A 13,997-nucleotide genomic window follows, 5' to 3' on the forward strand; every position below is an offset into this window, starting at 1 on the left:
ATGCCCCGGCAATTATTTTTTGAAGTGTTCTCCTGGTGGTTCAATGGAAAGAGATGCTGGTGGCAGGTACGGCTGGGCTGTGGTGAGGCCGCTTGGAAGTGGAGGGCTCCAAGAACACGGATGCCAAAGACCATGAGACACTTTGGCCAGCTTGGCTCTGGTTCAGTTTAGTCCCCTACTGTGAGGTGGGTATTTGACTCAAACCTGGCTTTAACTGTAGCAGAACCTGGAGAAGTGAGGACTTTAAGGTTGTCCTCTCGTCGGGTTTTGGAACTTCCTTCAGTTTTAGGAGCGCCCAGTTGGTCTTGGGGTCAGACTTGGCCCTTGAAGAGTAACAACAGGCTCTCCCACCCAGGAATAGGCAAAGTGTCTCTACTAGGACACCGGTGTCCATGACAAGGCTGGCGGAACAGGAGATAAAAAGAAGACTGCCATCCTACGGAAAGATCTCCTAACCATCTAAGAAGAAGGGGACCTGTGACTGTGGACCTGCTTGCACCATAAGTTAAGCCAACGTGGGCTAACCAGGGCATATGGGGCATCAGATGACCACTATTGCCTTTTGATCTCATTTAGCCCATTGTGCATTGACGAACGGAGCATCGATCTTCACCGACATGGAAGGACAATTCCAGAGCGAGACTCGTCACCCCGGCTTGTGATATTTAGACCTCAGGCTCTCTGGGAAAATTGCCGGCAAACTGTAAAGTAGAAATCAGTCAGCAAGTAGTCGGCAGACGTCTGCCCAGAACCCTACTCCTGTGCGTGTTTATTACCAAACACTTCATCAGTGTCTTCCTGAAGACATCCATGAACGCGAGCAACAAAGTGATGCGTATCAGCCGATGATGTCATCCTCATGTGACAATTTACAGGAGAATGATTGCGTTGGTATATAGCGGGGAACCACAGAACTGCCACTTACTGATGCGATTTAACCACAGCGTGACATGGGTGTGTTATTTATAATAGCTTCCAACAGTCCTGAATTTCACGAGTGAGTCCTGAAAGCAGCCGAGTCTCATGGCAAATGTCTTTTTCTAAAAGGGAAGATGAATAATTTTAATGGAAAAGGGTTTGAAAAGTTCCTTTCAACGTGAAAAAAGATTTGATCTCTTTCTTAATGTGTGGATAGAAGTCGCGCCTTCAGCAAATGGTCCCCTCTGAAAATATTATTCCTTGTACAGCCGGTATTATAAATATTTTATCTCATGCAGTTACTTTGTATCCGTATCATGTGAGTAAACAGAACCACGCTCCTCGCTCTAAAGAAACATGACTTTTTTTTCTTGCACAAGAGATAGTTGATGGCGACTAATAATAATAATAATAAAAATAATAATAAAACTAATAATAAAAATAATAATAATAATAACAATAATAATAAAATAATAATAAAATAATAATAATAATATAATAATAATAATAAAAATAATAATAAAATAATAATAATATAATAATAATAATGATATAATAATAATAAAAATAATAATAATATAATAATAATACAAATACAAATAATAATAATAATAATAATAATAATAATATAACCCATTCATAAACATTCCCACCAAGTTATTGTAGAAAAACGGGAGAGGCAACTAAATGATGTGCTGTGAAATCCCCTGAGCCCTGTGGTTAAGTCCTACCCTTTCAAACGGCCCAAGAGGGGCAACGTTTTCTTGGGGTTTTTTTAGAGGCATGACCAGGCGTGGGGCTTTGTGGCCTGTTGGCAGCTATTGGTGTAACTTAGTGGGACATTTAGAAGAAGAAGGAGAATGGGGCTTTTAGAACCCTGTGATACCCTCATACCAAACAAACATTCTGAGTGACCTCCTAGAAAAGAGGGGCATCAGGGGAGGAGAGAGGGGCATTAGGGGAGCAAAGAGGGGCATCAGGGATTGGGGGGGTCACAAAAAGGGACTGGCCAAGCTCAACTGGGGCACTTATGGGGTATGTCCATTTTTGCATTTGTGATTTTGGAGCACTTCTTGTAACTTCTTGTAATCGTATATTAAACACACGCAGCGCCCGTATACGATGTTCGCAGTAAATGCCCCCGGCATACGTTGATGCATGCGGATGGGACCGGTAACCCCGTCCTGGCGGTCAGGCGTCTCCTCCGGGTTAGAATGCTCTTCGCGGCCCGACACGAGCGAGGAGCAGCCGCGCTGACAGCGACGTGAGACTTTTTAGCACAGAATAAGATCCCTGGGTTTAATTGGTAAGAATTTCAGAAGAGATTAGACGAGGGCAGATGACTCACGCCGCTGCTCTCCCGGAGTCCCGGAGTCCGGCTCCCCCCTTCCCTCCGCTCGCAGATGTCTTCGCAAGCTGCTCATCTGTCTGTGCGCTGAGCCTCTTCCCAATTCCCCCGGCGCGCTCTTGTCACGCAACTTTAAAAGACCTGAGTTAAAGCATCGCAGCAGACGGAGGAGAAACGAATCAGAGGCATCGATCGGAATCCAAAACATAAACAGAGAAAGGGGCAAAAAAGGGGATTTTTAGAAAAAAAAATCTTTACTTTAGAAGAAGGGACCCTTTACTCAACCACGTAAAATATAATCCTCTGCCGGTGAGGTTAGCGGTTTATGCCCCCCAGCATGGTTTTATTCACCGGTTTTGGAGGTCCTAAACTGGTCCTTTTGCCCGCTGGCTAATGATTGCAAGCTCTTTGGCTTAGTGAACCTAGAATAAGGAGTCTGCAAACCAATCAAGCTGCCCAAAGAGCTTACAATCTGTTTTAGACCCCATAGCCTCACCGACGGTCTTGTAATCTGTTTCAGATCATTCACTCTGTTCCACAGCCCTCCCCAATGAGTTTGTAACCCTTCCTAACTCTCATCGGTCTGTTCTAAAAAGCTAACAATCTATTATATCTACTACTTCTCACATTCTGTTCCTAAGAGCTTGCAATCGCTTAGACGTACGGGTAATCCGCCGTCAGAGATTGGCCAGCACTTTGTTAATGTTAAAGATGACCTCATCACCGTGTCTTTTTTGCCGTTTTGAGGAACCTCGGGGGTGTGTGTGTGGGTGTGTCGCATCGCAGAACACACTGGCAGTGAGAGGGTTAATCCTGTCGGGTCGTAGCTTGCGTTTCCCGTGTCAGTTTTCTCGGTTTTGGAACATGCAGTCGCTCTCACGTTAGTTCCACTAGAAATAAACGAAGCAAACGCGTAGCGCTTGGTTTTCCGGGTGAGGTGTTAGTAAGTGTGTGTGTGTTATCATGCGTGTATGATAACACGCACGTCGCACGCTCCGACGCTCGTAGGGTTAAGGGATATATTTTGTTACGTGTTTTGTGACACCTTGACAGTCAGTGGCTCGTTCAGGGCAATCGGTTACTTACCCTCGGGGCAAAATGGCAGCTTTTGTTTAGATTATTTGTCACGGACGCCTTTCAACCTTGTGATTAAATGGCCTAGAAGAGCCTGAGTCTGAAGGAAACGCCTGCTGCTGACTCTCTTGGGCAACTAAGATGTTAATATCCTTGTGTAACACTTATAAGGCATTTATGCTACATAGAGCTACCTGTCAGGGCTCAGCTTGTTAAATACCATATCTCCCAACAGTCCCGGTTTTCACAGGACAGTCCTAGGGAAGCTGCGAAATCAATGGACGTTGTTGATGTTGCAGTGCAGACCTCTGTTGCCGCTTCCATGTGGCCGCCTTGCAAGGTGGCTCCTTGGGTAAGGTGGGCAGGTGTCCAGGTCCGGCCCGTCCCTCCCGTCTCTTGCCACAAACCTTAACACAGATGTCCAGATTTGGACTCCTGAAGTGTTGAGAGGGTATGAAATATAACCCCCCCATGGGGAAATAGGGGCAGCTATCTGGATTTTGCCCATGTACTTTCACAGGTTAAAAAAAATACAAGATGGGGAATGTCATTCTCATGAAGAAGTTTTAAGGGGGTCCAGCAGGTAATTGACCCCTGGCTGCGGGATTGGAATGAAGGGCCACTAGAGGAATGCTTAGTATTTTACTTGTAATTCCGCAAGTAGCCACCAGGGCTCATACTCTGTTACACTGGCTGGAGGACGCCTCAGCAAGAGCCACATGAGCCACGGGGATGTGGACCATACCACTGTGCATGTATGGGAAATAGGGGGCTGAACTATATGGGACCTTCCAACTCCTGTTTGCCCCCCCGTTGGGCTGTTTTCCTATACTGTGGTCTGTGGGGCCTGGGGTTTTTGCAGGACTCCTTTGTCCTCATGCTCCTGAGAGAGACAAACCGCTAGGATATGATGTCATACCCCAGTGCTCTGCTTGACTCAGTGATGCAAAGACCACAAGCATGAAGGAGAGAGGGACAAGATGGCTGGGGAGGAAAGCCATTGTTCCCCCGTCTCACAATATGTGGCCATTCCTTCTCCCGCTGCTCCGCGTCATAAACTCCCCCCCCCCCGTCTCCGCTGGACCGCAGAGTCAGATAATTCGGAGAGAAGGCAAATTCAGCAGCTCGGGATGTCGTCGATATACCGTATTCTATGAATTCCATGGGCAGGGCCTTTACTGTACGACAAACACCCTAAAGATTATCCGCACTGAGTTACAATCGATCGTTATCTCGGCTCAGAATGCGCTGCGAGCCACACGCGTTTCTGCAATCTCTCCTGTACCCGCCGTGAGATATAAGGGAGCGGCGGACGTCTGTTTGCTTAAAGGAGGTTGGGAGGGGAGAGAATGTATTTTTACCGTAACATGTTTTCTTTCTGCGTGTTTTTTTTTTTCCGTGTTGTTATCAATCTCATGAGCCGGTATGTCAACACGTCTACAAAAAAAAAACAACATACCAATTAGCACACGTAACCACTACCTCACCTTGGGGACGTACTTTCAAGGTAATCGCTAAATCCCGATTTTTCTTTAAACGCTTCTTAAAATGTTTTAAAAGGAAAACAAAGCAAACAGGGAGATCTGTCGTCGAATCGCTTAATCGCTTCCTGGGCACATATCGAGCTCGATGCAGCCATTAGTATGGATCGCGACTTTTATTTCGTGGATTTTATTTCGTGGATCACATTTGCTGGTTTTTCAGGTAAAATGAATTTCGTCAGCCCTGGAATCCGTGCAAACTTTGTTACATAGAATCCTTAATGCTATAATGTAACCTATAACTAGCATAAGATACATTTTCAAAAAATATTGCGCTGCACCTCATTGGTTGATAGCAGACGAGCCCCCTGCTGGCGACCAATAGAGTCGCTCGTACAGACTTTTAAAATCCTGGTGCCAAAACTGGGCTGGGGGAGACCCTGATACAGGAGTGAAAAGTTCCGTACGATCGACCAGTAGAGTTGCTCGTAAGGACCTTTAACTCTTGGAGTGAGGAGGCCCCAGGCCAAGTTCCGCTGTGAGGAGTTTAAGCTTAATGCCCCACTCAGTTACACAAATAGATGCCAACAGGCCACAAACCCTCTCTCTTTCTCTCTTTCTCTCTCTCTCTCTCTGTCTCCCTCTCTCTCTCGTTCTCTCTCTGTCTCCCTCTCTCTCTTGTTCTCTCTGCCCCTGTCTCTTTCTGTCTGTCTCTGTCTCTCTATTTCTTTCTCTCTCTGTCTCCCTCTCTCTCTTGTTCTCTCTGTCCATGTCTCTTTCTGTCTCTCTCTATCTCACTCTCTCCCTCTCTCTCTCTTGTTCTCTCTGTCCATGTCTCTTTCTGTCTCTCTCTATCTCACTCTCTCCCTCTCCCTCTCTTGTTCTCTCTGTCCATGTCTCTTTCTGTCTCTCTCTATCTCACTCTCTCCCTCTCTCTTGTTCTCTCTGTCCATGTCTCTTTCTGTCTCTCTCTATCTCACTCTCTCCCTCTCTCTCTCTTGTTCTCCCTGTCCATGTCTCTTTCTGTCTCTCTCTCTCTGTCTCCTTCTCTCTCTTGTTCTCTCTGTCCATGTCTCTTTCTGTCTCTCTCTCTCTGTCTCCTTCTCTCTCTTGTTCTCTCTGTCCATGTCTCTTTCTGTCTGTCTCTCTCTCTCTCTCTGTCTCCCTCTCTCTCTTGTTCTCTCTGTCCATGTCTCTTTCTGTCTCTCTCTATCTCACTCTCTCCCTCTCTCTCTCTTGTTCTCTCTGTCCATGTCTCTTTCTGTCTCTCTCTATCTCACTCTCTCCCTCTCTCTCTCTTGTTCTCTCTGTCCATGTCTCTTTCTGTCTCTCTCTGTCTCTCTGTCTCTCTCTCACGATCTATCTTTTAATATGATGCATTAAGGCAGGTTGCTTAGGAACCGGGAGCCCCGATATCACCGAGGCATATGGCAGACGGTGAATGAGCTGCTCCTACGGATTCCTTAGTAATGGAAGTACTTTGTTTATCTGATTCCAGACGTAGTCGTCTGCGTTTCTGCCTGCGAGGGACACATATTGTGCGCTGGGGGTGATGCTCAGAGAGGGCGCCATGTTCCCCGAGAAGCCGGTAATTCCTCTTTCGCCCGCTTTGCGCAGACAGGTTGGAATTCGTCGAATCGTGCCGATGCTCCTTATCTCCACTCATCGCCAAATGTCACCGACTGACAGCAGATCGCTTACTTCCTTCATCCCAACAAACCTCTTCTATATAATAAATATAATATATAATATATATATCATACAATTCATCAAGGTTTGGTTTTGGGGACCTCACTGACTCTTTAATGAAGAACTTTTTGGAGAGACTGGAGAGCTAAAACCACTTGTTTCTATTTATTCCTTTACCGAACAGTCATCAAAAAACCAGAACCAACCAGAAGATCGGCCCCATCCGGCCCCTGTCTAGCCGCCCGTTTCTCCTGCTGTAACGACTCAGACCTTAATCAGTCGTTGGTCTCGTCTTAGATTCAGGAGCCGTATGTCTAGGGCAGATTTGGGCCTTTGGCAACTTTGCTTTTTGCCCTATAGAAAACAGGGGCTTTGGGCAGGTGTCTTGATGTACCCAACAGGGCTACAGGGACTATGACTCTTAGTTAGCATCGTACCAGACCAAAGACCACCATACATTCCTGGGAACTTTATGGCTTCGGCTTCCCGGAGGCCTCCTCTGCGGGAACGCGGGCAGGAAGTCCCGCTGACATCAGTGGGCGATTCCGGTGGCGTTGCGGGACCATACCGGGGAACTCTCCAGGAGAAGCGCCGGTTCTCTGGGTCGCCGGGGCCCCGACACACCCCACTCCCCGCCCCTTTAACCCTTTCAATCGGGAGTTTCCTGCGACATAAGCGGTAACGCCCAGAACCGACAGCGACGTCAGCCGTTAGTCCTGGCCGTGTCTCGCAAAGGTAGGCTCTGGGTAGCCGGAGCCAAAAAGTTCTGAGGTGTGCGCAAGACCCAGAGCGGGTTAACTGGGAAATGCGTGGGGAATGGGGAGCAGCTCCGGCAACCTGAAGTTCTCCATTGGCGACCTGGAGACCCAGAGAAGTGGCTCTTCCCCCCGGAGTCTCCTGGGTTTCACCAGGTATGGCCAAATGTCTATCCCACGCAACACTACTGAAACATCACGGGGCTAACACAACTTTTCTGGCCACATCAACATCCTTCTCTTCTCTTCCGTCGCTGCTAAAGGTGGACATGAAGCGCGAAGCGATTGGAAGAAGAACTTTACAGACCGCAGAGACCAGGATCGAGTTAAAAAAATCTGGAAGCGAATCCCGTCTGCCTCCCATCATTAGCTCTCCTGGAGAGAGCGAGACATGAGACGCATGAGAGTCTAATTAAGTCCAGGCCAATCGGTGGGACAGCCGGCATCTCCATGGTAAACAGTGTTTATGATGAACAATCAACAAACCACTTCAGCAGCCGAGAGACTCGAGAAATGGCTGCTCTTCAGAGTCCTAAGTAACAAATTGGTGCTTATTATTTATTTGGGGTTTTTTCTGTAAATCCTTGAGGGAAAACAATATTATGTTCACAAACAATCCAGTACATAATTTGTTTCTCTTTCTGTTATTTTAACTCTTGCCTAAACAGCTATAGCCATGGGCGGAATGTTTTACTTCCTTAAGATGGCAGTAGGTAAGTGGAAAGGGCTCCCAGCAGAGGTGGTAGAGGGTAATACAGTGAGGGTATTAAACATGCATGGGATAGACATACGGCTCCTGAATCTAAGACGAGACCAATGACTGATTAAGGTTTCAGTCTTTACAGCAGGAGAAACGGGTGGCTAGATAGGCCGGATGGGTACGTTTTGCCGCAATTTAGGGTAACCACAGGATTCCTAAAGTTCTGTACCCCAGGATTTAGTGTGGGGGGTATCGGTACGGGGCGGTGATGGCTCCAGTTGATTGCTTGGCTTGGTCGGGCTTGACAATGTGAGCCGGAAGCCAAGACCAGACTTATAGTTGGGTTCTAGACCTTGCAAGTCCTTCTTGGTCCTAGATTGTCTTGCCCTCTACCAACCTCTTGCCCACCTCTTCTCTCCATCTAACCTCGGATTTATCGCTCAGCATCCCACCAGCTTAATCCGAATGTCAGCGAGGACCCCGTCAGCCAGGTACGTAGTGATACCGTTGAGGGTTCCATCACCAAGGTTATTCAGAGTTGAGGTTCCACCACGGAACGTTCTCCATTTCACCGCTCTCTGTAACCTAATCCACGGAGAATGCCGGACTCTTCTGCTCTCCTAAAAGGTATTCTAAGCTTAAATCACATTATACTGCCGGAGATGTGAAGCGGAGACTTTGGGGATAGAAAGCTCATAAAAGTGTTTTTTAACAAAAAAAAAAAAGTCACAGGGTGAACTTTCAACCCTCCTTTTTTTTCCCTTTCTTCTCAAACACAAACCAGCCTGAGGATTTCACAATATTGGGTGAAATTTGAGGAGGTTGAGCAAAAAAAAAGATAAAATCACAGAAAAAAAAAATCCACTATATCTCCATACATGTGTGTTTCTATAAGGGCCGGGGACATATTGACCAGAAGAAAGAGTTACTAGTCACTGGGGGAAAGTTACTAGCCCTCTCATTATACGCTGATACACAAGTATCCACTAGGACTATTATAATTTAACCTTTTGTTTGCCAGTGGGGCAAATCTCACATAATAACAAGTATCCATCTTATGGTTAATGTGTGGATGGGCAAACATTAGGGAGGACGGGGTGGAAGAACAGACGCTACTAACTGTATATGGAAGACGTGGGGTCTTCAGCTGGACAACAATGTTTTTTGGGTTTTTTTTTTTGTCCCGTAAAATAATTATTAGTTCCCTTTTCCTTTAAGAAGTATAACCGAGGCTGGTGATTGGGTAGGGTAAGCCTCATGACCAGTAACGCCCCATAAGGCGGCATTGGCAATAGACTGTAATGGTTGGGTTATGAAGTCATGGATTCACTGACTTGCCAGCAGGTAAAGATACCAACTGAGTCACCTGTCTTCAAGCAGGGATATCAATTATGATATAGAGGTGAGAAAAGCACAGATCAGGATCCTCGTTTATCATGAAAGTAGAATATGAAGGAGACAGCTTCTGACTATTTAACCCTTAGAATCCGGCCATTTACCCTGATTGGGGTAACAACCAAGAGACCTCTTATGAAGTCCACAAGATTACTTTGTCTATACCTGGCCGTCTTTCTACTTGCAGTAGAATACATCGGCAAGCCTGGCAGTGAAGGGGTTAACTGTCTCTGTTCCTGGACCCCCCTCCCGGTGCTGTCTGAATCTCCATTAAAACGCCGTCATTTATTGGATGAGTGTCTCTTATAGCCTACGGTGTTTTGATTTTTTTTTTCTTCTTGTTGAAAAACCTTGATTTCCACCCATTTCTGCACATTCCGAAAACCCAGCCAGGATGACTCATAAATCCACATGAATGAGGCTTTTGTGCGAGCCTGATGGTGAAAATAAACTTCGCTTAACCCGCACAGTGCCAGCAAGATGACGCGTATCCCTCTGCTGGGCGCCCGCAGACGCTCTCCGTACTCCTTACTAAAGGGTTAATCTCTAAGTGCCAGCGACATCTGAAATGAGATCCAGCACAGCTGGCCTCACCTGGTAATGTTAGAGACCCACAAGGTACCCATAAAGCCTGGAAATACCCCCCGGTCTGTGCGGAGCTCAAACAATCCCTAGAGATAGGACTGTAAAACGCGACAGCAGATCGGCCCTATCCGGCCCATCTTGTCCTGCTGTAAAGACTCAAACCTTAATCAGTCGTTGGTCTCGTCTTAGATTCAGGAGCCGTATGTCTATCCCATGCATGTTTAATACCCTTACTGTATTAGCCTCTACCACTTCTGCTGGGAGGCTGTTCTGCTTATCTACCACCCTCTCAGTAACGTAAAATTATCTTCTCTGGATAGCTTGGTATTATTTTCCCTGGAAAGGATCTGATAGATTGTAAGCTCACAACAACCAGGCCGTCTTCTCTTTCTGCAGACGTTTGTGTTATTGTATCTTGTCGGTTCCATTGTTACTGTTACATTTTACTGACGCCCCCCCTCATATTGTAATAGCGCGACCCGATCTATTAAAATGTAATCTAATTGGACGCAGCTGTCTATGAATGTCAGGGTTCTAAATTAGAACTCTGTGCAGCCAACGGGAGAAGATCCCATTCTTAAATATTTCCGATCACCGGAATCCACGACCAATCAGATTTCCGATGCCCCCCCCTTAACTGCAATTTCTAGTTGAAAAAAGTTTCTTTCCATTTCTTTGGCGACAGCCTATCAGCGTCTTTTGTGTCACATGACAATTAAAGAGTTTCCCGGCAAAAATGATTTGGAAAGCTATTTATATGCCATGTCAGCACAATATTGGCATTCGATTAGGAAAGCATGCCTCCCAACTGTCCCGTTTTGCATGGCACAGTCCCGATTTTGCCACTGTATCCTGCCGAGCTCTACTTCTGTTCTGCTTTTCAAGAGGTAGAGCTCAGCAGTATGCGATCCTGCGATCCTGTGATCCTGTGATCCTGCGATCCTGCGATCCTGCGATCCTGCGATCCTGCGATCCTGCGATCCTGCGATCCTGCGATCCTGATTTCATTTTCCGGTGTCTCTGCCGGGAAGCTGATCGTTTCTTTGAAGCGATCGGGTGGCTTTAACCGTAAAGTAGATTCCCAGACTACAGCGTTTTACCGCAGTCTGGATACCGTCTGCGCCATAAAGTAAAGTAACAGAAGGAAAAAAAGTAGACCGAAAAAGATAATTTTTTTGGATAGAACGCAATTACTAAGCGCCGCACCCTTTCACTGCCAAATTTAGCACAGATACTACACACGAGCGGAGGCCATCGCTGTCTCTCCAAAAATATCTAGCGTGACGGCCAAGACCGGCCACGAGCGAGGACCGGCTTTTAAAGCCTCTGCGGGCCGACTAGAAGAAAATGTGTCCAAGTTGGAACACGTACACAGATTACCCAGAATGCACCCGTCACAGGCCCCGCCTCTTTCAATGGCCGGGGTTAAATTTTAACTCATTTCACATGTTTTTTTCGGTGAACTTTGTCTGACATCGGAAGGCATGCAACTCCTGTCATCGAGTTACACTTAAAAAGTCACTCGGCACAATCCTACTTTGTATCAATTAAACGCGCGGCGTCTGAGTCCTGCTTTCCTTGGCTGTCGGGGAATATTTCTGGCAAGAAAAAATCGAGCGGCAGAAACCCGAATCGAAGACGATCCGAACTCAAGCGGCGGAGAAAACAAAATCTTTATTTAACCTTTTCTGGAAAAATTCCCCCCCAGTAACAACGGCCTAAGTGAGCGATCTGGGAACTTTCCAGAGGCTCCGGGTGAAGCATCGTTTCTACAGGTCTCCGCGGGGGAGAGTCGGGAGTGGCGATGAACCACGCCCCACTCCCCGCCCACTTCCTCTACAACAAGGGTTTTTTTCCCCCTGCAACGTCAGGGGGACCGCCCACTGACATCGCCCATTCCCCTCGTCTTCACGTCGCTGTATTCCGGAGCGGGGCAGTTTTCTTAATGGTTTATAAAATAAAGCGGAGAGATTTATTGGAGAGGGTGGGGTAGATAAGGACGGCAAACATAAGATGACGAACTTTATTGAAAAATACCGCCTCTGCTCAGGCTGCGCCTAAACATTTACATTTATATATAGAATTTTATCAATAGTTATAATAAAAAAAAAACTACCCCAGGTCTGAATAGAGAGGACTTTTGGGGGACCCCCAAACAATTTTGTATTCCTCGTATCGGAATAAAATACGTTTTCAAAAAAATATTGCACTTTTTTTTCTTTTTTACCCCATTTGTAGTTTTTGCCCCATAATATAATGTTTTCAGGCAGCTGCATATCAGCCGTTTGTATGAGTTCTCGCTCTGTTATCTGACCCCCAATCTACTAAACCCCCCGACTCCTTATCATACTGCCTGTGGTAAAAAAAATAGAATGGCTCAGTCTTAATCACCCAGTCAGACTCCCTGAGTAATGAAAGTCTATGGAGGCGTGGACTTCATTAGAGTACAAGAAACAGGGCATGGGGAGAAGGCAGGGAATAACATCACCTTCCATTGGACCCATAAACCATTCGGAGGACCCTGAGCCCCTAAAAGCGCATCTAACGAGAGTTCCCAGGAATGCAGATTTTGGGGTAAAACCATTCAAAGATGGAACACAATCACCGAAGGAGAAAATAGCATAAAATATTAATACAGCAAACACCTTACGAATATAACGGAGGATTTGTATAAACCAAAAAATGATAATAACATATAAGCAAAGAAAAAAACAATACAAAATAATAATATTAAATATGAAATATTTAGATTTTATTTAGCGATGGGGAGTTGATTCCAAAACATAATGAGTTAAATAATGAATAACATGTAAAAAAAAAAAGAAGACAAAAATGTCTAATTGCCCAAATTACCAGATCCGAGCAAACTGGATAAAAAGGAGAGAGAGAAGAAGAAGAAAGAGAGAGACGAGTTTTACCAAATCCATAGACTCTCCAACTAATTAGTTTAAGAGAGGAGGAGGAGGAGGGAAAACATGAAAGAGACATGGAAGGAACACATGTGGCCCGTTCTGTTCATTTTTTCCTCCCCTGCTTTTTGATAGCAGCTTTCTACCGCATAGCAACACAGAGACGGAGGCCCAATTCACCATTCAACGTGTCTGTCCCAGGACAAGCAGCTGAACAATAAGAGACAGCATCATTTTTCAAACTTCCCCCTCTCGTTTGCCCCTTTTATATCCAGGCTGAGAGCCGCCACCCTGCGCTCTCCCATACGCGGCGAACAGATGACTCTTCTACAAAAGAAGCATTCTGGGTGTTTAGCATCTTCTACGCATCATTGTTACACGGCGAGAGGGACCGGTCCGTAGGAGAACGTTACATCGGGAGTTCTAGAACCCGCCACGGTTCTGTAGCTTGGTGATCATCTCTTGAGCTTGCGTTGGAACCAATAATGAGACTTCTCATCATTCTCGTCTGAAGTGTTTACAGTCGGCACGGATTTAAAGCCTTGGCTTCACATCTCAAGCACTTTTCATCATCTTTCTGGAATAGGGTTTTTTAAATAAAATGAAAAAAAACATAAAAAATCAATATATCGTAAGATAATTAATGCATATCTAAGACGAGACCAACGACTGATTAAGGTTTAAGTCTTTACAGCAGGAGAAACGGGCAGACTAGACGGGGGCCGATCTGATACAAATACAACAATGGCTTCAGAATCCGGGCAAAATTCTGCAAAATGAAATAATTCTGGGTGTTGAATCTCTACAAGCTTGGGAAATGTTTCAGTGAAGTCTAATCTTCTGTTCTTTTTTGCCACTGGTGTCCACCGGTGAACCCCGAGATCTGACCGAGGCCAACGTGTCGTCTGGTAGTATCTTAAAACGAGACTGCGAGATTGGGTAGATCTTAGAATGTAGCCCGAGGTACCATACAATGGTTCAGATACACAAGATTCTAAGGTGTAGAAGAGTAGACCACTGAAAAGATTCCATGCCAAGATCAGGTGATTCCTAGGTCTCCAACAACCAAAGCGTGGATCGGTCGATTATGGCATCTGCAAGAGTTCTTGTTGAGGATCCATACGTTCTCCTATCTTCAAGAGT

This window comes from Sceloporus occidentalis, unplaced genomic scaffold, assembly GCF_023333645.1.
Source record: "Sceloporus occidentalis isolate IW3139 unplaced genomic scaffold, rSceOcc1.0.p SCAF_127, whole genome shotgun sequence".
NCBI lineage: Eukaryota > Metazoa > Chordata > Lepidosauria > Squamata > Phrynosomatidae > Sceloporus > Sceloporus occidentalis.